The sequence below is a fragment of the Grampus griseus genome (genome assembly GCF_964374135.1).
Source record: "Grampus griseus genome assembly, chromosome: 1".
NCBI classification, from domain to species: domain Eukaryota; kingdom Metazoa; phylum Chordata; class Mammalia; order Artiodactyla; family Delphinidae; genus Grampus; species Grampus griseus.
This window is the reverse complement of record NC_139017.1, coordinates 100,197,401-100,224,220: the sequence shown is the minus strand read 5'-3', so window position 1 is coordinate 100,224,220 and position 26,820 is coordinate 100,197,401. Positions and strand designations below refer to the sequence as shown.

At 43.2% G+C, this 26,820-nt stretch overlaps 1 long non-coding RNA gene and 1 pseudogene across 2 annotated transcripts in view; both read right to left on the bottom strand.

Moving 5' to 3' along the window:
- Positions 1–6,463: 6,463 nt before the first annotated feature.
- On the bottom strand, positions 6,464–7,167 carry LOC309818236 (eukaryotic translation initiation factor 4E type 2-like; annotated as a pseudogene). The gene has a single exon. The product of its transcript is annotated as a eukaryotic translation initiation factor 4E type 2-like (transcript).
- Positions 7,168–12,894: 5,727 nt separating this feature from the next.
- The window catches only part of LOC309836982, a 42,137-nt gene continuing 28,211 nt past the window's right edge, over positions 12,895–26,820 (bottom strand). The window contains exon 3 of the long non-coding RNA XR_014298194.1: positions 12,895–12,957. This is a non-coding gene — a long non-coding RNA (uncharacterized lncRNA). The remainder of the gene's footprint in view (positions 12,958–26,820) is intronic.

The window sequence follows — 26,820 nt, the reverse complement described above, 5'->3', positions numbered from 1 at the left end:
TGGGCCTTTGCACTTGCTTCACTTCCTCACCTCCTTCAAGTCTTTACTCAAATGTCACTTTTAGAGGGGAGGACTTCCCCTGCCACTCTATCCTCCTTCCCTGCTTTATTTTTCTCCATCGTACTCCTCGCCACTCACATCAGTTTAATTATTCATCTGGTTTCTCACTTGCCACCACATTCCACCACCACCCTCACACATAGAGACCCACAGAACACAGAGGAGACTGTTAGCTCCACGGTGACAGGAATTTCTATTTACTCACTATATTGCATCCCTAGTGTCTTAAACAGTACCTGGTACCTGGTTGGCACACTGAAGGCCATTGATAAACATCTGTTGAATAAATGAATTGGATTAAATGCTTTGGTTGAAGCCATATCATCTAAGCAGCTTTGGGAGAATCTGAACCCAATTCTTTTGCTCTGGCTTTTATACCAAGTAATATAGTTTCAGCTACAATAATAGAATAAATCAATAGAGAAAATGTACTATCTTATGAAACAAGACATTCAGAAATGTTTCTAAGGTTTATTATTTCAGCAGCACAATTATGGTATCAAGGACCTAGGTTTTTTCTATCTTTCCTCTTTACATTATCTTTAATGTATGTTATGGACTGAATGTTTGTGTTCTGCTAAAATTCATAAGTTGAAACCATAACCCCCAATGTGGGGCTCTCGTGATGGGATTAATGCCCTTATAAAAAGAGGGGGAGGGCTTCCCTGGTGACGCAGTGGTTGAGAGTCCGCCTGCCGATGCAGGGGACACGGGTTCGTGCCCCGGTCCAGGAAAATCCCACACGCCGTGGAGCGGCTGGGCCCGTGAGCCATGGCTGCTGAGCCTGCGCGTCCGGAGTCTGTGCTCCACAGCGGGAGAGGCCACAACAGTGAGAGGCCCGTGTACCGCAAAAAAAAAAAAAAAAGAAACTGGGGGAGGCATGGGATCTTTCTCTCTTTGTGTACCTACCAAGGAAAGACCATTTGAGGGCATACCAGGAATAGGGCCCTCACCAAGGACGTGACCATGGTAGCACCCTGATCTTGGACTTCCAGCCTCCAGAACTGGAAGAAATAAATATTTCTTAAGTGTTTAAGTCACCCAGCCTATGGTATTTGTTATGGCAGCCAAAGTAGACTAAGACAGTGCAGAAGATTGTATTTCACAAAGATGGCCACACCTACATATTTCTCCAGATCTAGGCAGGGGATTATGACCATCCCAATCCACAGAGTAAGGCAGAAGTGATGCTGTATGAGGCTAGGTCACAGAAAGGATTCAGCTTCCCCTTGGTGCTCTCTCTTTCAGGATGCTTGTCTGGGAACCATGTTGTGAGGAAGCTCAGGCCACACGGAGGAGCTGACATGGGGAGGAACTGAGCCTCCCCTCCAGCAGACAGCACTATCCCAGCCATATGAGTGAGGCATCTTGGAAGTGGGTCCTCCAGCCCCAGGCAAGCCTTTGGATAATTACAGCTCTAGCCAACATTAATTGCAACCTCATGAGAAACACCAAAGCCGGGACCTCTCCCAAATTCCTGGCTCACAGAACCCACTGGAAAGTAATAAATGATTGTTGTTGTTTTAAGCCACTAAATTTCGGGGTAATTTGTTAGGTAGCATTACATAACTAATAACATTCAACATGTTGGCTTTCGTCCTTCATAGTCAAGGCAAAGCTGCTATAGCTCCTGACATCACATCATGATGTCAGAAAATGTGACAATATTCTAGGAGCAGAATTCAATTAATCTTACAATAATTATCGAGCAACCAGAATCTTCTAAATTCAAATTTGGACACAGGAAGCTCACCAAGAGCTACCGAACTATCTGGTTTTTTTATACTCTTTTCAAGCAAGGGCTATTCTAAAATATTTTAGACAATCCACATATCTTTACAACTAGCAATCTCACTATTGAAACCCCACTGGGAGCATCCATTATGCCAATTAAAAAGCCACTGCTTTCATCAATGGAAACCTATTTCTATGTCAACTGGTAAAGCAACTGCTATTGACCAGAGATAAAGATCGTGGAAGCTCTTATAGTAGCTGCTTCTGGAATACAGCCCTCCTAATTAGAATGCTGGATTGCCAGCTTAGTGTGTGAATTCCCGATTAGGGCAAATGATTGTACCTAGAGTATAATGTAAACTACATGCATGAGAGCACACTGCCTGTGAAGAAATATTTTAAAATATATTACAGACCTTACAACACCCAGTGTGGCTCTTTTTTCTCAAGTTCATTCCTACATCCCCTCTTAAGCATCCCCTGCAAGTCTCTATATTAGTTTTCACTCACTTCTAAGGAACCGGATCCACCCAAACACAGGAATGGGTTTCTTTTCTGATACTCCCTCTAGAAGGAGCTGCAGATACCCTGTCTAGGCTCTTATATCAGCTAAATGCAAGCCCATTTCCCAAGGAAGGCAGTAATCCTTGTAGGCAGTTCAGTCCAAACCTATATTCAAGAAGGACATACACTGTATTTCTTTAACTGCCTCATCACTTGCAATCAGAGTCAGTGATCCTCAGTATGGGTGCAGGTAGGATTTGATCCCTTGGAGCCAACCACATTAAGGCCAGGACCGTGTTACTCCTTAATGGCTGTCTTCTGGTTTTCACAGGAGACACTGAAAAATTCCCACCAAGTACCTACGTTTTCCTCAGTCTGCATCTGGGGGTGGATAGGAAATGCCCTGTTCTCCCAGCGGCAGAGGTCAGCTGAGGTTTATCAAGCCGTGTGGATGCCGTGGCATTGCTAAGGAAAATGGAGAGGACAAGAAGCTGATCCGGTAACAGCAGGGGCTGTGACGAGTAACCCCGGGAGACAGCCTGTATTCCAGCCCCACTTCGTGGTCTTAGACCTGCTCCTTAACTTTTCTTGGCCCCTACATTTCCTCATCTATAAAACAAACGTTCTCAAGATCCTTCTTCACTGGACAAACCTGGCAGTGCTCCCTTCTTAGTTGTTCCCATTATTATTTCCTCCCTCTTTCCCCTCCATCTCTCCCTCTCTTCCCCTATCCTCCCCTCCTTTCCCTGTCTTTTTTTCTTTCCACATATGTAGAGTATCTACTATGACCTCAGAACAGCCACTGTCCTCTAGGAACTCATCATCTGGTAAAATACATATCAATAATAGTAACTATTATTTCAATGAGAATTAATACTAAAATGCACTAATATTTACTGAGCTCTCACCATGTGCCAGATATCATGCTACGTGCTTTTCATGCATCAGCTTCTTTAATTGAATTCTCACAGCACCTCTCTGTGGAAGGAACTGTTATTCCCCCTTTGACTTTCAGAGAAGTCAAATGATGTACCTCAAGTCTGTCTTGCCCGAAAGAACTTTTTGAACAAATGAAAAACCACAGTGCAACATGACAAGTGCTATCTTAGTGGTATGTACAAAAACAGAAAAGCTGACAAGAAAGAGAGAAAAAGGATCTCCCCCTACGTGAATCTGGAAAGAAGGTACACGAATGGTACCTGCAAAGAGGGACCACTGAAGAATGAGAGGGACTTTACCTGATGGAGAAGGACCTGAGTGCCAGATTAGATTAACTCATAACTTAGAAAATGATAAGGAAGAAATAAAAAAATGTCGCTGTCATCTAATAACATCACAATAACGGAAATTACTGGGGTTTTCTTTAGGCTAAATATTAACACAGATGTTGCACCATTTTTTTTGCCAAAAAAAATAACCACTTCATTATTTCAATTCTTGCCTCATTTCCTCCTTTATTCTAAGTAATGCTGCTTATTTGTTGAAAGGATATGAGCCTTCTCTCTTACGTTCCTGCCTGCCCTTCCCCCCGTTTCCAGTCCATTTGTTTGTTAGTCACGTGATTAGTTTCCAGTGCTAAGTGCGTGAGCATACTTTACTTCTTAAGAAACATTCTAGAGACGGTCAGGGAAACCCCTTCACTTTCTAGGCACACTGAAGCTACGTGAAGACCTTAGGTAACCGGTTCTTCATTGAAATTCTGGCTTTGACTTACACCCAGTCACACATTTCAAGTCAGAATGTGTGGATATGTGACTTTTTTGCTGCTCAGCACTCATCCCCTTTCCTTAGATGAAGGGAACTCAGTTTTTCTTAGAGAACCACTTCTCCCCCAGTCTCAGGCCAAGGGCTTGAGAGTAGTTACCTGCCCCTGGCCTAGTTGATCAAGGTCGCAGTCATACTACCTGACTCATGCTGAGCCAGTGAGCACCGACAGCCTTGGAACTGTCACTGGTCCTCCTGGGAAAGGGAAAAATTCTTCCCACTTTGGTAACAAGCTGGTGGGATATGAACTTGGCATTACCAGTGCTTATCTTTGTCACCGCTTGAGCAGAGCCAACCTGAAAATGAAGCTAACCCAGTGTCATCTTTCTGCTCAGGCTGGTTAATGCCCTTCATGGCTTTCTCCCTCCCCACACAAGAGGCTACAAGTGTCACTGCAACCGGACACTAGCAGAGGAGCCCCTGACAGGGGACACAGTGACCACTGATACTGCCTTTATGGAAGAGGTCAGTGCTGCCCCTCACCCTACCTTGATTCCCCACATCCTAGTGGAGATTGCATAACCTCTCCTACTACTTAAAAATCTCTCTCTTGCTTAGTATATTACAACACTGTCCTTATGTCCTGCCAAGACCTGCTAGCCCCTTCTTCATGTTCCAGGAAGCAGTCAGTCTGGAATTCTCTCTGAGCTGATATCAGCCCCTCCATCAGCAGGGTGGCACTGTCTTATGGCCAGAAGGCCTTAGACTCTCCACCTTCCCCTGAGGCCCCAGGGTCCTCATGCAGAAGAACAAGGTGCCAGGCTTCTGCCTGCATATCTGTGGCCTCAGCACAGATGCCATCTGAGACTGCCTGCTTCTTACAAACCCCAACCTCCAGGAGAACAAGTTGGGGTGCCTGAATGAGCCTACATAGAGAATATCCCTTCAAACCTGCATCATTATGCAGCAATGCTATTTGCTGTGTGTGATAGGCCAGCCATCTCTCAGAGCTGATCAACCAGCCTCATGTCAAACCTTATGATCTTCTGTGATGTTACCCTGATTTTCTCTGGTTCATCTGCATCTTACTGAAACTCGTGACTGCTCGTGGCCACTCGGGTGTTTCTGAGTCACGCTCTGCTCAGCCAGAGCATCTAAGGTATTAACATACCAGGAAGGACCACTCCCTGGCCCATTTAAGATCCTCTGGTCTTCTTGGGACACTTAGGAAAATGTAACAGCTGCAAAGTGGTCTACATTCCTGATACTACACCAACGCTTCCTGCTAGGAACAAAGCACAAGAATAAAGGCCAGTGGGTTTCCCAGCAATGCCTTATGTGTGGACATATTACTAAACAGCCACAGCTGAACCAGAGTTTCAGGCAGGTTTCAACTAAGATTGGTTTGTATTTCCCAAGGTCGCTTATAAGCCAATTCTTGGGACTCAGATGCATTTTCAATGGAAACAGTGTGACAGACTGTGCAAGGGCCTCAGGTCAAGCCATAAGTGCCTACGGTAACTGTGGTGCCAAGAGTGCTATTTCAACTCCTTCCGGTCACTATTAATTATATAACTTCTTAAAAAGTGCGTGTCAAGTTCCCGTGCAGGGTTCTCAGACGTGCTTCCCAGCCCTCACATCTTGGCAGCCTAAGAGAATTACCTCCACTGATCAAACATGCATTCATTCCTACAGATAGTTACCCGTTTTGCACCAGGCACAGCTCTTGGTGCTACAGATACAGCAATGAACAAAATGCACCTCCCAGGTATTCCAAAATGGGAAAACAAGGTCACCTGCCGCTATACTGGCCGGCATCATGGAGGAAGGGCCATCTAACCGTTTCTTCAAAAATGACTAGGGTGCCCCAAAGGTAAATTTCCATTTCTACCCTTGAATGCAGAAATGCAGGCTCTCAAAGTACCAGTTTTCTACCTTAACAATGTTTAGATCTAGTCTTTTTTTATTATTTAAACAAAATGTCCCAATAATTTAATGGCAGATCTAGAAGACAGTATTTATAGCTATTCCGGGACTCTCCAACGAAAAGCTTTTCCTGGATGCACAGACATTAATAATACTGGTCACGCTCAGTCGACAGCTCTGGCTTGTACACGTGGTCACGACGCCCTTCGTACAGCAGAGGAGAGCACGACAGGGTGCCCGGGAGGCATCTGGACAGCACACAGCAAAAGGAAAGGCTGAGCTCCCCGCACAGAACCCCATTAAAAAAAAAGTTTGTCTATTACAAAGTCACGTTTTCCATTTTTTCTGCTTTATAAAGTCAGCGATGCTGAAGGGTATCTAGTGGAATCCGTTCTCCCAGAATGAGTGCAAAAGGGGAGCACGAGGCTCAGGGACGTCCCCTCAGTGAGCAGATGGAAGGGCCAGCCGGAGACCTCCCATCCGTTTCGGACAAACACACACATACAGAAAAGGATTATTGCCAGCTTGTGCACTTTCACAATGTGATTTTTGTATTTCGAAAGCTTGAATTACCCTTGATGCTGTCGGTGTGGGTTTTGTATTCCATAATGGTGTTGGGAGGTAGGTTGAGCACTCGCCGAAGCATATCCCGGATGCGGGCTGTGGTGGCTTGGTCGCTGTCATTCTTATTCCATATTGAAATAATGTCCTGCTGAAACCGGACAGAGACCACAGCCCCACAGATCTCCTCCCCAACCATGGACTGTTCCCCCAACATGGCCAGGATGAGAGTCTCCCAGCAACGGGATGCCAAGCCCTTCCATGGCCGAATAATCCACTGCCACCATTTTTATTTGCATCATCCTCCCACATGGGTTTAATTCCTTCTTTGAAGAGATGGATGTCACTGTGGCCTGTCAGGTCCCCGGACCGTACCATGTGGCTGTAAAACCTCCAGAACTGCTCCACAGAGGCAAAGATGCCAATCTGTTTGATATTCTGTTCGTAGCTCTGTGAGCTAGTGGGACGGCCAAGGGTTCTCCTGGAGTACCAGAAAGTGTAGTTATACTGCAGGGGGTGCTCTGCTGGCCCAGGGACAACAGCCTTCCTCTTGCTGCTGCTCTGAGCCTAGTCTCGTTCCGTTTTTTCCTTCTCACCATCTTTCTGTGTGCTGTTTTCTTCATTCTGATCGTGGTCCCCACTGTCCTCATCTTTCAATGCGTCGAACTTGTTGCTCATCCTCTCGCCGCCGCCGTCGCCACTGCCTCACCTGGATCTAGTCTTTACATCCCTTTTCCACCTTTGGCTGTTGACTCTTAAATGAACTAGAAGCAAATCATCGAACTCAGAAATATTCCTTCTTCTTCCATGTGTCAGAGAAGATCGTGGGAGATACACGGAGCCTCAGTGAGCCTGACTGGCTTGAGGGCTTCAGGTTCCTTGGGAATTATGAAAGGGCAAGGGTGGGAAGGGGAACAGCAGGGAGGGATGGTGACACTCCTCACGCCAGGGAAGCGCCAGGCCAGGGCATTTCCAGCCAGTCCAGAGAGTGAGGCATTCTTCTTCTTCCCCACTGCTCTGGGAAAACCTTCCGGGTAGAACCACCTGGACTCTAGCTCTCTAACCTTTGCTCCCTTCCTTATATAACTGAGCATCCCTCTGGAAAACTAACTGCAGAATGGACTTTACATATTTACCTAGCTCTTTACTCCCTCTCGTTAATTCACTCAGAGCACTCAAAGTGTTCCTAAATGTAAAGGAATATTGATAATTTTCAAGTGCTCATTGCTCCTTGTAAAGTGGTCCTATGGGTACATCCTCCCACCATGTTTAATGGGGTTTTTTTGCAATTGGTTTTAAAAACAAAACCAAAAAAAAAACCAACCCATTTCCTTACAGAGAGAAAAACAAACTCCAAGAATAACAAATCTCCAGTGATACTTCATAGCTTCTCCATTTCCTTCTTAATGGGCTTATTTAAATGGATTACGACTTGCATTGGCCATTTTTGTTTTTTTGATTTGCAAAATATCCAAAATAAAGACCAGTGACTTCCCAATGGCATCATTAGATCATGAGCTTCCTTAGAACAGAGAGTGTCTTTAGTTCTATTGAGGAGTGTATGATGAAGGGCAAACAAAAAGTAATAAGAGAATAAAATCTACCAGTTATACAGATACTGCTCAAAAACTGACCCAGGCTTTCACGACCAGGGTGTCACATTTTTCTGTTGATCTGACACCAGAAAAAGCAAAGCAATCTTCTGAAGACAGGGACGAAATGTTTCTAGAATATGTCTGTTTAAGATTATGGGAGGGGAAATTTATACTTGTTTTATTTGGCAATAATAATTTGACCTAGACGTGTGTAGAGGATAAAAAAATTCCTTCTCCATAACTTTTATTCCCATAGAGAGTGAATTCTCAAAGGTCACTAGAATGAGTTCAGAGACTTGGTGCTGGTAAACAACATCCCTCTTCCTCCCCAGAGCAAGTGCAGCTGTGTTCCAAACCCCTGGACCAGAAACTTGAGACCATGTGCCAACCCATCACACCAGAGTGCAGTCCATCCTCATTGCTGCAGCTCATGGTGACAAACATTGAGAGGGCGAGTGGAGGTGGCTGGATCTCCTCTGCTTCTTTTTCACCCTTCTATGGGCATAGGATGTGGAGGTGAGAACGTGAACAAGTGTTCTGCTGTCCCCGTTAGGAGTCTGAGCGTGGAGAACAGAAGCCCAGCATCTGGCAGGAGATGGCAGCTCAATGGCCTTTATCCCTGGGAGCCCTCCCGCCATGTCTTCAGACATTTCTGGATTGGAGGCCTTACAGTCAGCCAACTTGACTCCACGTTCTGCAACATTCTACCTTATGACTTTGGACAAGCAACTGAGTCTCACTCTTCTCATTCATAAAATTGGGAATAATATAATTGCACCACTTAGGGCTGAGCACTGAATGAGTTACTAGGAGCACCATAACTGACACATAGAAAACAGGCCACAGTGGTAGCTAATATTTCAAGGGATATCACTTGGATTTTACTTATGTGAAACTACAAAGCCTGTACTTTCTTCCCCACCTTAGAGATGATGTTTTTCCATTTAAGCCCAAAAGATCCAGAAACTTTACAGTACTGGTGATGCCCTGTACTCAGCATGATGGCCAGTAGGGGAATTCCAGCCTCTGTGTGAAGTGCTGTGCTAGACCCTGAAAACGAGCTTGGTTTGTTTTTTCTGTTCAAGAATGAATGATATCACTGCCCCATTCCTTGAAAACCGAACGTGGAAGTCATGGAGGATGCCTTGCAGTGTTTCCTCACACACTTCTAGTGCATTTCCTGCAAGCTGACATGACAACCCCCAGCAAACCAAAAGTTAGGCTACACTTTTCCTAAGTATCATCTGCATAAAGCCCACTGTGCTCTGGTTACAAAGCCACAAAGGGTTGGGGGAAAGAAGGTAATAAAATACCCAGGGCTGAACATAAGCATGGAGGCAGCATGGGCTGGTGGACTGAGCACTGAGCTGGATGTCAAAAAGCCTGGGTTCTGGGTCCATCCCTTCACTGATAACTGTGTGCTCTCAGGCATAATGTCTCTGGGCCTTTGAGCGCAACGCGCGATGCAGGGTGGGCTAAATCATCCCGAAGGTCCCTTCCGGTCTGTGGTTCCAGTGAAGGAGGAGCCCGGAGACATGAAAATATGTGAGATAAATAGCAGATCCACTTGTCACTGCACCCCAAATCCTGAGAAGGCTAGACTAGAGCAAAGGGATCATTGATCGGGTAGGATGTTTAAGTGCCCACTTTCCCCAATTAGTTTTCAGTCCTTGAATTCTCCATTTTCCTCAGCTTATCAGAGGGAACTACTGATGAGAACATTACTTCACTGGCACAGAAACCTGAGCTGCTGGTGAGAGTTGGACACCCCAGAAACGTGGTAACTTGTAGGAGCCTCAATAAGAAAATGGGCTACTCATTAGTTTATGGTGACGATGGTGGTACAAAACCCTGTATCAGCCTGAGTTAGAAAGAAGGCTTTACCTCCCAGGTAGGAGCAAAATGACCTCATGGAGATCTTTTCACCTGTGAGTAAAACCCTGCCCATGCATCACTTTACAAGAATCAGTGTCAACATAAGCAGACCAGCCTTGAGGGAAACACAGCAACCTCCTGTGCTGAGGAACAGGCTGATCTGAGGGGGTGCCTCTCCCAGGCCTACTGCCCAGTGGTCCACCCTAAAGGTAAACTGGCCCAAACTGGCTCAGGCCGTGTTCCTTCCCAAGCCAGCCAGAGGGCAAGCGTGCAACCCACTGGACTTTTCCACAGAGGTCTCAGACGTCAGCGTCCAGGGGAGGCCAGCCAACCTACCCATTTCAGCCCCTTCTGATTCTGAAATTCTGGGAAACCCCAAGGTTTAGCCCATCCACCTCTCCCAGGCCCTGGGCGCCCCATTCTCGTTCCCACCTCTGTTGGCAGGGATTTGGCAAGAGGTCTTTCCATTGCCAAAAACTGAATCATAAATATAGCAATACAGTGCTCTTTTGGGATTCCTGTTAAGGAAGTAGCTGGAAATGGGGTGCCTTCTCATCCCCCCACTGGCATCAGCTGGCCAGGAGTGTGGTTTCTCAGAATCACACTGGGTAACCACTCTTGCAGACACTCCAAGGTGAGAAAGCATTGTCACCTGGAACAAACAGAAACCACTAAGCCATATACACACCCTAAGAAAACATGCAGAGATGGATTCCAGACTTGCTGGGAGTTCTCACACCTTTGTGGCTTTCATCGTCCTGTCCTCTTCACCTAGAACAGTGGTCCCCAACCTTTTTAGCACCAGGGACCAGTTTCGTGGAAGACAATTTTTCCACCGATGGGGTTGGGGGGATGGTTTCGGGATGATTCGAGTGCATTGATTTATTATGGTCTCTGTGCAGTCAAACCTCTCTGCTAATGATAATTGGTATTTGCAGCCGCTCCCCAGCACTAGCATCACCACCTCAGCTCCACCTCAGATCATCAGGCATTAGATTCTCATAAGGAGCGCGCAACCTAGATCCCTCGCATGCGCAGTTCACAGTAGGGTTTGCGCTTCTATGAGAATGATACTGCTGATCTGACAGGAGAGGGAGCTCAGGTGGTAATGCGAGCGATGGGGAGTGGCTTTAAATACAGAGGAAGCTTCACTCGCTTACCCGCAGGTCACCTCCTGCTGTGCGGCCCGGTTCCTAACAGGCCACCGACTGGTACTGGTCCATGGCCCGAGGGTTGGGGACCCCTGACCTTGAACATCTTCTTTTGCTTCCTAATTTGCATTTGTCCTTCAAGACTTACTAGAGATCCTTAGGCCTCTCCCTGAGCACCTGGCCTGCTTCCAGGACACACATACACACACACACACACACACACACACACACACACACACACACGGTGTCATTAACACATGCCTCAGTGTCTGCACACTGGGTAGCTTCTGAATGGACTCCCAGTGCCTGGCCTGGGGCATGGAAAAGAGAACACAACAGAAGATTTTAGACAAATGATCCATGACCAATGGCGGCCTTCAAAGGGCCTCTACTTCAGGAGTTCCTTGAGATAGTTCCTGATCTGATTTCCCTTCATAATATGGCAATGGACAAACTTCTGTTTGGGGTATAAATTAAGAATATTATTGGGCCTTGTGAAAGGTAACATCTCCTTCCAATTAATACATGGGTGGGGAAAGAGAAGAAATTGGCCGTGGCATTGTGGAGCCTCTGGGAGAGTGCTCTCCAGCACACCAGCCTGGAACCTCCATGGGGACAGCAGCATTTCCCAAGCCTCAGCATTTCCCAACTTTTAGAAGGGCAACTGATCCTTGAGAAAGGATATATTACTCCCATTTAATTAATTAGCAATTGAGGCAAAAAGTGGCCAAGTGTCACAACTGTGCAGAATTGCTATGAGAAAGACTGTTTTTCATTCATTACTTTAGAACCTATTTGGCGAGGGCCTCCACTGTGCCAGGCAATTTGCTAGCACACAGGTGTTGAAAAAAACAGGTTTGGTATCTGTCATCAAGACATGGAGGGTGGGATGGGACTTCCCTGGTGGTCCAGTGGTTAAGACTTCACCTTCCAATGCAGGGAATGTGGGTTCAATCCCTGGTCGGGGAGCTAAGATCCCACATGCTTCTGGGCCAAAACACCAAAACATAAAACAGAAACAATATTGTCACAAATTCAATATAGACTTTAAAAATGGTCCACATCAAAAAAGAAAATCTAAAAAAGAAAAAAAAGAAAAAAAGAAATGGAGGGTGGAAGAGGGATAAATTGGGGTATTGGGATTGACATATACACACTACTATACATATAATAGATAACTAATAAGGACTACTGTATAGCACAGGGAACTCTACTCAACACTCTGTAGTGGCCTACGTGGGAAAAGAATCTAAAAAAGAGTGGATATATGTGTATGTATAACTGATTCACTTTGCTATACACCTGAAACTGAAAAAACTATACTCAAAAAAAAAAAAAAAAGAAATGGGTGTGGAAGGATTGACGTTGAACAAATAGGTATATACATTGAACCCATGAACAACACAGGGGTTAGGGACGTTGACCCACCACGAAGTCAAAACTCTGTGTATAACTTATAGTCAGCCCTCCGTATACATGATTCCTACTTATCCACCGTTCCACGTCCTCGGATTCAACCAACTGCAGATCGTATGGTACTATAGTATTTACTATTGAAAAAGATCCGTGTATAAGTGGACCTGCGCAGTTCAAACCATGTAGTTCAAGGGTCAACTGCCTGGTGCATGGCATGCTAAGAGGAAAAGCATAGCATACCAGAGAAATTATGTAAAGGGCGGGGGCTCTGATTGGCTGGCATTTATTAAGAACTCACTGTGTGTCAGGATTCTGCAATGTTCAGACTTGGCTCGTGTGACCATAGTCCTCAAGAACCAGCTCAGGGCACAGACTCAAGATTCTCCCACAGGGAAGGTCCTATGGCTCCTCTGCAGCCCCAGTTTCCCCACCTGTCAGAAATAGAAATAATAACACGTTTACTAACTGCTTCACATCTGAATGTGAAAAATCAATGCTCAAGCACTTGTCTTTTTATTTTTATTTATTTTATTTATTTATTTATTTTTTGCAGTACGCGGGCCTCACTCCCGTTGCGGAGCACAGGCTGCGGACACGCAGGCTCAGCGGCCATGGCGCACGAGCCCAGCCGCTCCGCGGCATGTGGGATCTCCCCGGACAGGGGCACGAAACCGTGTCCCCTGCATCGGCAGGCAGACTCTCAAGCACTGCGCCACCAGGGAAGCCCGCACTTGTCTTTTTAAAATACAGGGTGAAATTAATACTTGAATAAAATCTTTTACAGAAATGAGCAGTTATTTCCTTGCATTCATATTTATACTCAACAAAACAGACCTCATTTCCTCAACCATCCCAACTCTAATTTTTATACTGTAACTTTTTAAAACTATGGCACTGCTAACAGGTAAAACCACGTGGACACAATGCATGCTTCCCTCAGGAATGCAGCGTAGGAAGGCCATCTTTCCTCCCTTCCCCAAGCCTTCTCTGAGGTCTAAGAGACAGAGCTTCCTGTCTGAGACCAGCTGAGGGAGCCATTGGCCTTGTGTTTATTTGAGCGTCTCTCCTCCTCTCGGGTCCACCTCACGGGGAGAGGAGAGAGTGTGAGAACTACACAGAGAATGAGCTAGAAACTGGAAATCCACCGGAGCTGAAGGAGAGGCAAAGTGAGGCCTCCACTCCAGCCCCTCCCCACCTCCACCCTGACTGCAGCCCTGCACAATCACCACCTCCACCCTGACTGCAGCCCTGCAAAATCACCTCCATGTGAGTCAGGGAAGGAGGGGGGAGTTGCCTTGTCCTCATGCTCATGTGACTGAAATGAGGTCCTGCTGGATAGGACAGAGCATGGCAGGCCTCTGTGGGCCGCCTCTCAGGAGGCTCAGTGCCCCAAGGCCAGGAGCTGCAGGGGGCTAGGAGGGCTGCCCTGGTGGCTGGGACTGTGTGGCAATAAAGCAGAGTTTGGTCCAAGCTCTGCCTCTCCCCCAAGGTCTGACTTTTCTCCAGCACAGCCTCCTTCCTACTTGGGGCAGCTGGGAGCTCAGCTCCAGCCTCTGCCCACAAGACAGAGGGAAAAGGAGACCCAGCTAGTGTTCTTGTGGCAGGAGACCAAAAGGGCTTCCTCTAGAGAAGAAGCTGCACAGGAGAGGCGTCTGTAGAGCAGCAGGTCTGGGAGGCTGGCCTCCTCCCTGATGGGGGGAGAGCGTGGCCGGTGTGACTCCCAGGGCCCCAACAGACCTGCAGCCCCATTTGATCTGCATCGTCTATAGGCAAATAGGGCACCCGAGCTGCCTGTCACCTCACAGGTGGTGATGGACTCAGCCAATTGAGCATGTTTGCTGTTACACTGCTGCCTCCCCACGGCCTGGGGCCTCCTGCTACAGAGAAGGGAGAAAATGACTCCCTGAATGCTCCTTCCATGGCTGTATGACCTGCCTTCTCCCTTTCCCCTCCAAAATTTGAGAAACTAGTTCTCAAAAACCCTGAATTGTGAATGACTGACAAGCCCATCTCCCGGCATATCTGTGATTTAAAGGAACAGTGCCTTGATACAAAGGAATAGCTTCCATAGTAGACCATCAGGCAAGAGATCCATGGAAGAGGTGTTGGAGGGCCCATGGTGAAGGACTTTACTCCTTTTCCACCAGGTGGCAAGCTCCTCCTCCCAGGGTGGGTGGGCTACATCTGTTCAACCCTGTGTCTGTGGTGCCCAGCAAAGTGCCTGGTGCATGGCAGGTTCTCCATAAGGTATCTGATGATGGATGAATGAATGGATGGATGGATGCATGGCCACCCCCAAACCTCCCAGTAAATGAATCACTCACTGACTTACTCAAATTTTACTAAGAACCAAGCCTACACCAGGCAATAAGCAAGCACTAGGGATACTGCTGTGGACTAGACAGACATAGCCCTGGCCTCACAGAGCCTAGAGTCTAAAAAGGAGATTGCCATTAAACAAACAGTGGCCAAATGATCTATGGTTGACACTATGTGCTATTAAGGCTGATGGCAACAACTGTCAGTTCTGCCCATTTAGGTATCCAGATACTAATCTGTAATCTAATTTTACAATCTGGCCATTCAATTTATAAAATTCTAGTTTTGCTTTTGTTTTTTATTAATTCTAGTTTTTTTAAAGCCACTTTAATGTTGTTTAAACACAAACCTATGTTATAATTTTTTTTTAATTCAAAAGATTTATATTTAAGGTCCACAAAGGAAAGCCAAGGCACATAAACTAAAGCTCTAGGGAGTTAGGTTTAAGTTCCAACAAACTAAGAAATTTCCACCAACCTATCCAAAGATTAGTATTTTAAAGTGCAAAATAACTTCTACAGTGATATTATAATTATAGAAAAATTACACGTGTAAAAACACTCAAAAGAAATAAAAAAATAATAACAGTAGTTATTTATTAAATAATATGATATGGGTGATCTTTTTACTGTTTCCATTTTTAAAAAAATTTTTATTTAATGGATGATTATGACTTTGTAATAGAATAAATGTTTTAAAAGCCTGTTAAAATATATCATAGATTATCTCATTTTCCTTTTGGAATTATTCATATTGCTCAGTCTGTAGTGTTTTAGTGGATGTTAACTATGTCTTTTTTTTTCCCAGCTATATATTTCTTTTTTTTTCCAGCTATGTACTTCTTGAATGAAGGAATAAATGAATGAATTTTGAATCCCACGTCTTTAAGACCAACATATTGAAATTTTTGTCTTAAAGTGTTGAAGTCAGATTTCCCAAACAATGAACAAAGTCCAGATCTTTAGGCTTTCTCAAAAAAGATTCATCCAAAGCTTGTTTTAGTTGTCTTATTCAGGTCTTGGCAATTTTGTTTGTAAATATGGGTTTTGAATATGGTAAATGGATTAAAGAACAAATGTTTAAACACATTCTGAAATACAATACTTCTCTAATTCCATTATTTTAAAATGATCTATCTCTAATCAAGAGCAACAGCCTGTTGTCTTCTCAAGAAATCTCATTTATTATCAACAAATATTTAGATCCCATCAGAACATTTGCTTTTCATTTGCAAATATATCTCCTTTGGAGACCTCTGTCACCTATTTGGTTGTTATGACTCATAAGTTAGAAGTTATTATCTAAAATTTATTCAATCATAGATTTTACATTTGAAAGGGTCATTAGTGGTCATTTAGTCCAACATTCCTCCCAAAGCAGGAATTCCTTCTACAATCTTGGTCAGTAGTCTGCTTGAATACATTCTATGCTAGGAAGCTCACTGCCTCCCAAGGAAGCCTAGTTTGTTTTTAAAATCTTTAAGTTATATCCATCATAGATGAAAGTTTTATTCCCCAGCACAGAACTCGTCACATCAAAAATGTTCACTGTATGAACAAGTAGACGTTTGAATTCATTTATTCATTCAGCATATTTACTGAACATCTATCGTGTGGTGGGTGTTATTTAAGCACTGGGGGTATAGCAATTGACAAGAAAGACATGGTTCCTGGCCCAGGAAGTGTTTTCATTCTAGGGTTAGTTGGAATGAATAGTCTACCCATACAGCTTTTTCCTATTTAAATCTTAGACATACGTCTGGGGGAAGATGGAGAGCAGTTATTAAGACAGGTTGAGGAATATGTAAGAGTTTTTTGAATATTCCTAGAAACTACTTGAGAATCAATCCCAGAGGAAACCTAGCCTGCCTGTCAAGTTTGTACATTAAAGAAGTGTGATCTTATTTTATACCTAAGGCTGGTGAAGCAGGATATTTGATATATACAGTATAGACATAAGATGGAGAGGTTTAAGCATGTACACTTACATTTTGTTACTTATTGATACATTAATATATGTATGTGTATATATATATACACACACATAAATGCACATTTATTTTTATTCAAGCACACACACTCACATAAAAATGGCAGAATATATACCTAATTTTTAAATATTTATCTCGAGGTAGTGGGATTATAGCTTTATTCTTTTTGTTTTTCTATATTTGACACATTTTCTACAATAAACAAGCATTACTTAAGTAAGCAAAAGAAGTTTTATAAAACAAAATAACGAATGAACAAAACCCAGAAATTCCCACTAACTGGTTGTGTTGTTGATTCCTCAGTGCTTTCTTCTTGCTGGTGCCTCCCTCTCCCTCTCCTCTCCTCCTCCCCACCTTCTTGACCAGGTAAATAGAGTCTCAGGTCAAGCATCATCTCTACTGAAATTTTTCCTGATGCCTACCCTCCCCAGCTGCAGGCCCCCCCCACCACGCTCCTTCCTTGTATGCCCACCAAATTTGGTGACTACAACTCTGCGTTGCCTTATCGCCTGATTGTAAGCACACGTCAGGCCTGGGCTCTGAAATCCAGCCCCAAGCATGGCCCCCAGGAGATGTGTAATAAACACTTGGGCCTCACCTAGGTCACTGCCACAGCTTGCCACCAGTTTCTAGCCTCTGGCTCAGATCACATTGGCCCCTCCTTGACGGCTCCCTATTGCCTATCAAGAAACTACAATGCCTTGGGGGCATCCAAAAGCGTTTATAATATGGTAGCAGCTCACCTTTCAAGCCTCATTCTTCTCTTTTGTACCCCCTTCCAGGACAATTTTCCTGCCCTCAACAGGCCATGCTTCCCCACCCTTGCTCCTTCTTTTAAACTGAAATTTTCTTCTCCCTCTCCATCTAAGGAATTTCAAAAAATTCACCCAAAACTAGGATAACATCAGTAGCTACCCTTAGAAGTGTGATGGGCATAAATGATATGTGTGTGGAGCTCTTAGCACTGTGCCTTGCAACTGCTAAGCATATAATGAATAATAGCTGTTATTATTATCCTAATCATCATCATCGTTGATGTGCATCAGGCATCAACCTAGACCCTAAGAATAAAGAATTTTTTTTAAAAAAAGTTCTTGCACCTGGGCAGGTAAGTAACTCACCATAATCCGATATGGTAAGTGTTATGACAGAGCTAGGAACAAAAAGCTCTGGGGACCAAGTGTTAGGGGAGAGAAGTGGTGGCTTCTCAGAAGAGATGGTGTTTTCACTGAGCCTTAAAGAATAAGTAGGAATTTCACCAGGAGAAAAGGAGAGAGTAAGGTAAGACACTCCAGGCAGAGGACATGTCAGAAGCAAAGGTATGGAGGAATGAATGAACAAGGTGAGTTTGGGCAGCTGCGTGCACGACAGCAGAGGCCTTCCTCTTGTCTAGTGCACTGCAGAGAACCATCTTCTTCTGCCTTCTTCTGCCCAGGAAACACAGCCTGTGGTGCTGGGCTGAGAGGGCGATTCCAAAGGAAGGGATGTACAGAACCCTGGCACTCTTTTTGCCATCACCCTGATGTGGGGAGAGGAGGCCTGATCCCCCGTGGGAAGGGCAGAGTTGCTCAGGTCCTAATTGAGGGAGATGAGGAACCAGAGGGCTCCGCAGAGACCTGAGCCACCCTTGCAGCAGAGCCCTGGGGAATCCACAATCAGCAGTGACTTCGAGGGGCCAGTCAGGCAGCCGAAGTGCAGCCAGCAGGCCAGCCAAGCAGCCCTCCCACAACAAGCACTACTTACTTTGGTTGCTGGCCGTCCCACAATTCACACATAAGATTTATCACCAGAAGCTAGTCACACAGACTGAACACTAAAAAACTCTCAAACATAACCCTCCGAGGCTAGGGGTGGAGGATGTAAAGGGAGGAACAGCGTCTGGTTCTTGGGAAAGTCTATTATGCCTTATGCAGATAGAGAAATTAAGTTCTCTAGAAAGAGAGAAGTCAGGAAGTCTTTCCCTCCATTTTCATCAACTTTGGTATCTCACCCCCACCACGGGGTAATATAATAAAGTGTAAACTGTGTTCCTGATCCCTGTATTTTCCCCTACCCTCATTTCAGGCAGGAAGCCAAGCTTTGTAATTTCTTGAAAGAGGATTTCGGCAGAGCAGAAAGCAGACATCAATTCTAGAGCAACTGAAGTCTCTATTCTTCTAGAGGTCGGGGCAGGAAGAGTGTCTCTGAGGAGAAGTAAGGTAGGAAATAGAGATTCCTGGAACTGGAAAGGAGATGACGAGACTTCAGAGAGGAATTGCTAACTGGTTACAGACTCACCAAAGATTCCTGGAGCCCAGGCTTGGCCCTGAGGGGAAAACAGAGAATGGACAAACAGGTGGTAACTAGAGAGGACCTAGAACTGGAGGGGCCTCCGTAATGCCTTAATGCACCAAACCCTGGGACAAAGCTGATTCCTCAAAATAATAGGGTTGTAATTTCCTCCTAGTCAAGTGAAATGGGGACTCACATGAGTCTTCTTTGCCAGTAGAAGCATCCCTTCCACCCCCATCTGAGCATATTAGTCCTGCTTTGCCCAAGGAAATTATAATGACCTCTCCTGAAGTAGTTGCCTTGCAAGACACTGTGAAAAAGAAGATATCTATGTTCCATGTTAATGCTTACCAAGGGTAACCTCAGTGGAAGAAGCTTTTAATAATCAAATGGATAGGATGACCTATTTTGTGGATACCAGTCAGACTCCTTCCGCAGCCAATAGGCTCATGAACAAAGTGGCCATGGTGGCAGGGATGGAGGTTATACATGGGCTGAGGAACAAGGACTTCTATTCACCAAGGGCAACAATCTGGCTACAGCCACTGCTGAGTGCCCAATCTGCCAGCAGCAGAGACCAACGCAGCAGAGACCACCAACAGTGGCAGATTGGGCACTATTCCCCAGGTGATCAGCCAGCTACCTGATGGCAGGTTGGTTACACTGGACCCACTCCATCATGGAAGGGATAGCACTTTGTTCTTACTGAAATAGACACTCTAGAGTGGGATTTGCAGTCCCTGCCCACAGTGCTTCAGCCCAAACTACCATCTGCGGGCTTATAGAATACCTTATCCACCACCATGGTATTCCACACAGCACTGTTTCTAACCAGCAAATGAAATGCAGAAATGGGCCCATGCTTGTGGAATTAACCGATCTTACAATGTTCCGCACCGTCTTGAAGCTGTTGGCTCAGCCTTTTAAAGACTCAGTTACAGCACCAGCTAGGTGGCTGGGGCAAGGTTTTCCAGAAGGCTGTGTATGCTCTGAATCAGCATCTGATACAAGGTGCTATTTCTCCCATATCCAGGACTCAAGGTCCAGCACTGAAAAAGTGGAAATAAGAGTGGCACCATTTACTATTACTCCTCGTGATCCACCAGCAAAATTGTTGCTTCCTGACCCCACAACCTAATTCTCTCCTGGTCTAGAGGTCTTGGTTCCAAGGTAGAAAATGCATTTACCGGAGACACAGCAAGGATTCCACTGAACTGGAAGTTAAGACTGTGACCCAGCCACTTTGGTCTCCTCATAACTCTGAATCAACAGACAAAGAAAGGTAGATAAGGTATTCTATATGCCCACAGATGGTGAGGGTTATTAATCCTGATTACCAATGGGAATCTGGACTGCTACTACACAATGGAAGTGAGGAAGAATATTTCTGGAATACAGGAGATTCCTTACGGCATCTCTTAGCAGTACCATGCCCTTGTGATTAAAGTCAATGGAAAACTATAACCACCCAATTCAAGCAGGACTACCCTATAGAAGTTTAAAGGATTATTATGAACAACTTATTCCAACAAAATAGACACTCTAGATGAAATGGACAAACTCCTAAAACACACACACATTATCAAAATTGACTCGTGAAAAAAATACGGAAAATCTGAATAGACCTACATCAACAAAGAACATTGAATTAATAATTTAAAATTTTCCCACAAAGAAGAGCCTAGGTCCTGATGTTGACTTCTATGAAACGTTTAATGAAAAAACAATACCAATCCTACACAAATTCTTTCAGAAAATAGAAGATGAGGGAACACTCTCAAACTCATTTTAGTAGCTCAGTATTAGCCTGATAGTAAAGCCAGACAAAGAAGTCACATGAAAAGGAAACTATAAATCAATATCCCTCAGAATATAGATGCAAAACCCTTCACAAAAAATAGCAAACCAAATCTAGCAACATTAAAAATAATCACCATGACCAAATGGGATTTACCTCAGGGGTACAACGTTGGCCTAATATCCAAAAATCAATAAATATAACACACCATATCAAAAGAATAAAAGACAAACCCACATGATCATCTTAACAGATGCAGAAAAATATTTGGCAAATTTTAATATTTATTCATGATATCTGAAAAACTCAACAAACCAGAAATAAAAGTGAACTTTCTCCACCTGATAAAGAGCATCTATGAAAAACCTTTGTTAACATCATATTTAATGGTGAAAGACTGAATGCTTTCCCCTTAAGACTGGGAATAAGGCAAGGATGTTTGTTCTGACCATTTCTATTCAACATTGTACTGGACGTTCTAGCCAACACAGTAGGCAGCTGAAAAATATTAAGGGCATACAGATTAAAAGGAAGAAGCAAAATTGTCTTTATGTGCAGATGATATAATCTCGTAGACAAGAAAATTTTATAAAATCTACAAACAATGCACTAGAACTAATAAGCAAATTTGATAAAGTCACAGGATAAAAGGTCTTGTTCTGCAGTAATTGACAAGCTGATTCTAAATTTTATAAAATTTATACGAAAATTCAAAGGACTTAAGACAACAAAAAACTGCATAAGAATTACTAGAGAAATGCAAATCAAAACTCCAATGAGGTACCACCTTACATCAGTCAGAATGGCCATCATCAAAACGTTTAATAATAAACGCTGGAGAGGGTGTGGAGAAAAGGGAACCCTCCTACACTGTTGGTGGGAATGTAAGTTGGTGCAGCCACTATGCAGAACAGTATGAAAATTCCTTAAAAAACTAAAAATAGAGTTACCATATGATCCAGCAGTCTCACTCCTGGGCACATATCTGGAAAAGACAAAAACTAATTCGAAAAGATACACGCACCCCAATGTTCACTGCAGCACTATTTACAATGACCAAGACATGGAAGCAACCTAAATGTCCATCGACAGATGAATGGATAAAGAAGATGTGGTATATATGCACAATGGAATATTACTCCACCATAAAAAAGAATGAAATAATGCCATTTGCAGCAACATGGATGGACATAGAGATTACCATATTAAGTGCAGTAAGTCAAAGTCAAATATCATATGATATCACTCGTATATGGAATCTAAAAAAATGATACAAATGAACTTATTTACAAAACAGAAATAGATTCACAGACAGAGAAAACAAACTTATGGTTACCAAAGGGGAAAGAGGGGGGAGGGATAAATTGGGAATTTGGGATTAACAGACACACACTACTATATATAATATAGATAAACAACAGGGACCTACTGTATAGCACAGGGAACTATATTCAATATCTTGTAATAACATATAATGGAAAAGAATATATATATATATTACATATATATGTTTTCTGTACACCTGAATCATTGTAAATCAACTATACTTCAACAACAATAAAAAACTGCACAAGGGCTTCCCTGGTGGCGCAGTGGTTGAGAGTCCGCCTGCCGATGCAGGGGACACGGGCTCGTGCCCCGGTCCGGGAAGATCCCACATGCCACGGAGCGGCTGGGCCCGTGAGCCATGGCCGCTGAGCCTGCGCGTCCGGAGCCTGTGCTCCACAACGGGAGAGGCCACAACAGTGAGAGGCCCGTGTACCGCAAAAAAAAAAAAAAAAAAAAAAAAACTGCACAAGAAGAACAACACTGGAGGACTTATACAAAACTTACATAAATGTACAGTAATCAAGACAGTGTGCTGCTGGGGTGAGGAACAACATATAGTCAGTGGAGCAGAGTAGAGAGTCCAGAAATAAACCTTCATATTTACGGTCACTTGATTTTGACAAAAGCGCCAAGGCAATTCAATAGGGGAAAGGATAGTCTTTTCAAAAAATGGATGGAACAACTAGATATCCATACGCCAAAAAAAAAAAAAGAACTTAGACCTTTGCCTCCCACCATACACACCATACATAGTTCACGCTGGATCACAGATGTAAATGTAAATTCTAAATCTATAAAATTTCTGGAAGAAAACATAGGAGAAAATCTTTGTGACCTTGGGTTAGACAGACATTTATTAGATATGATACCAAAAGCATGATCCATAAAAGAAAAAAAATGTCAACCAGACCTCACCAAACTGAAAGCCTTTACTCTTAAAAAGAAACCATTAAGAAAATTAAAAGGCAAGTCACAAATTGGGAGAAAATAACTGCAAGTCATATATCTGAAAAAGGACTTGTATGCAGAACATATAAAGAACTCTTGCAATTCAACAATAAGATAAACAACCTAATAGAAAACAGGCAAATAATTTGAACAGATACTTTACCAAAAAAAGATATACACATGGCTAATATACACATGAAAAGATTCTCAAACTTTCATTAGGGAAATGCAAATTAATACCACAATAAGATACTTAACCCACTAGGATGACTATAATACAAAAGACTGATTATATCAAGTCATATAGTGTTGGTGGGAAAATAAAATGGTACAGCAAATTTGGAAAACATTTTCAGTTTCTCAAAATGTTAAACATACACTTCCCACATGACCAAGCAATTCCACTCTTAATTATCTATCTACGAGAAACGAAAACATACGTCCACACAAAAACTTGTAAGCAAATAATCACAGCAACATTATCAGCAATAACCCTAAACTGGAAACAACCTACATGTCCATCAAATAGTGAATGAGTAAACGTACGTGGTTTGTCCATACACTGGCATACTGCTCAGCAATGGTAAGGAACAAACTGCTGACACATGCAACAACATGGATGAAACTCGAAACTTCATGTAAGTGAATGACGCCAGACACCAAAGATTACGTACTGCACAATTCTATTTACATGAAATTCCTAGAAAAGGCAAAACTATGGAGACAGGAAGCAGATTAGTGGTTGCCTGGGGCTGAGGCTGGGAGTGGGGATTGACTGCAAATACACAAAAAGGAATTTTGGGGGATGATGGAAGTATTCTAAAACTGAATTGTAGTGATGGTGGCAAATCTACATAAATTTACTAAAATTCATCAAACCATACAGTTACAGTGGATGAACTGTAAGTTACACTTCAATAAAGTTGTTTTTAAAAACTGGACTAATTCTGGTATTGAGTTTGCAGATTTAAATTCATACCTATTCCATCAGTTTTAGTTTTCCCCAAGAAGATATCATCCTTTTTACTACGAGAATCAGTTTGGACAAAAGATGGTCACCTACCTTCATCATCCTGTAATTTATTTTGAAAATGCAAAAGGTTTTGTTACATGCCTTTGATTCCTTCTCCTTCAAAACTTATGCTGCTTTGCAATTATTCCACTTGAGAAGGGCTCAGCTATTGGGTCAGAACACAAGAATCCACAGTAATCATAAGGTCCAGGTAAGTTTCCATCCCCTTATGTACCATCTTTCTTCCAAATCTATAGCAATGATTACTTGAAGCCAAGATTACTGCATTTTAAAGGCTGAAAAACCAATAAGAAGACTTCTAATTTCTAACTGTTTTGAATCTTCCTCCCGTTAACATAGAGATGAAATTATTGGGAAGCCCCTATCTGGAGCCTGTTCTAAATATAAGCCTTCCAGACCCAGTGCCACCCGGGATCTGAGTTCTGGGATCTTGGAAACGCTAGGTAAACCTCCCTGGCCCCTTTGGCCACACTTTGCAAATCTTTTATACTTGGAAAGTTCTGTGAGCGACTTAGAAGATTTCAAAAATTTTCACAAAACATAAAACCCAAATCAAATCATGTTTAGAATCTCTTTCTAAATCTATAAATTTCAACTTAATTGAACTACTGATGAAATTATCACTCCAAAAAATTCAGCTGGCTAGAAACTGAACCAAACTATACCTAAAAACTGAACCAAACTATACCTACCAGTTTGTGCAATGAAATTCCAAGCAAAATACACACACAATTCTGAGGAGAGTTGCTCAAATCCAGTAGCAGAAAACCCATGGCTCTATTTATAAATATTTCTCCAATGGGAATAATGATAGTTGTATCTTTAAATTTGTTTTTCCTTTAGAGGTCACCAGCTCTTCCCAGCTATTGTCAGCACTGCTTCCCAAGAAAAGAAAGTGTATGTCATTGAGTTTTTATTCAGAAGATTATTTTGGTCAAATCTCTCTGAGATTCTGGGAAGATGAAAATTTGTCTCCTAGAAGAAACATATCAGACCTAGCAGCATGGTTATAGAATGATATAATCACAGAGGTGAAGGAGACCAGCCACCTCCTCAGGAATCATCCCTAAAATTTCCCTGGGGTTCCTCTGTGTAATTCTAGTGACTCTCAAAGTTTGGAAATCCATATTCTAGTCATCCATATTCTGTTTTGTTTAGCCACTTATATACTTCAGGATAAGGAATCAGTTCTGGCTGTGTGGCTGTGTTTGATTAGGTGACTGGACTTCTGAATCTGGGGAGACTTATACCAAAAATAAAAAGTAAAGGTCATGAATTTAAGTATCAGAAAGAAAACTGTTCCTTCCCTCTTCCCAGGATCATCCTATTCATGGTCCCCCAGTTGCTTCATTTGCTAGACCTCAAATACTATCTCCAGATGCCACCTCCTGCCTATGGCAGGACAGAGGAGCATGCAGAGGTCTGCAGTTTCTGTTTCTGGTTCACAGCTTGTATTTTTATGAGACAGCGATAGAGAGATGCTTCCTCTACCTAACTCAGTACATCTAAACTGTGAGTCACTGTGCGGGAAGTATCAAGGAATTCCCCAAACTATATACATATATCCTTTGGGTTTTTTTTATTATTATTAAATGAGGTTTCACATATCACAAAATAACATGCGCGATTTGTGTAAAAAACAATTCATAAGCCTTCCAAAAAAGGACTTAGAGTGATTATCTGCCATAAGCATCATCTCGCCAGTTATTACTCATGGGGCTGAGGGTGCCTTGCATTCTTTTTCAAAATAGATCTTTCCATGAAGAAGCACAATATGTTGTTGCTGTATGAAGTAAAATTACAAAAGAAGTTATTTTTATCCTCCAGGAGGTTCACGTTACATTCTGAATGGAATCAGCCAGTTCACAAAAGAAGAAAAAGAAAAAAAAAAAGGAACCGACCTATCCGGAAACTCAATATTTTTTTCTTTTCCTCCAGTTTACATTTCTGAAATACCTCTTCCTATTACATAAAACCATACTCTCTAAACAATTACGTGTGTTAATGAATGTCCCCAGCTTGTAGAAGGTGGTGACAGTAAATCCAAGCTGCAAAAATGAAAGAAAGTAAAGAGAGATCATATCATTCAAAGAATTAGCAGCCGACTCTAAAATATGCCTTCTTTTTCTGTCATTTCTGTCCCAGGCTCTGCATTGAGGCAGTGCAGTGTTGCAAAAGAGCCTAATCTGTTCTTAGAAACATCTACGTAATTGCCAGATCTCTGTGGGAACAGTAGCTCCATCATTTACCAACTGATCTTTAGCAAGATAATTAATCAGTAGTATCTCAGCCTCCTCATCTGTAAAGTGGGGATAATGGTACCTCCTGTATCAGAGAGTAGGATTAAATGAGGTATGTGAGCAAAGACCTCAGCACCTTTCCTGTCACACAGCCAGCACCCAGGGATTATCAGTAGGAGCCTCGCTCTTAGATTTACACGGGATTTTGAGTAAGGAGTGGCTGGGAACAGTAAGAAATAAAATGAAAAGAAAGAAGTGAAAGGACAATAACAGTCCTGGTGACCTGCCCAGTACTGAGGTCCTTTAAGTACTGCAGCATTTGATACCACATCTTTCCATCTTGGTGAAGCTGAAATCACGCACCAG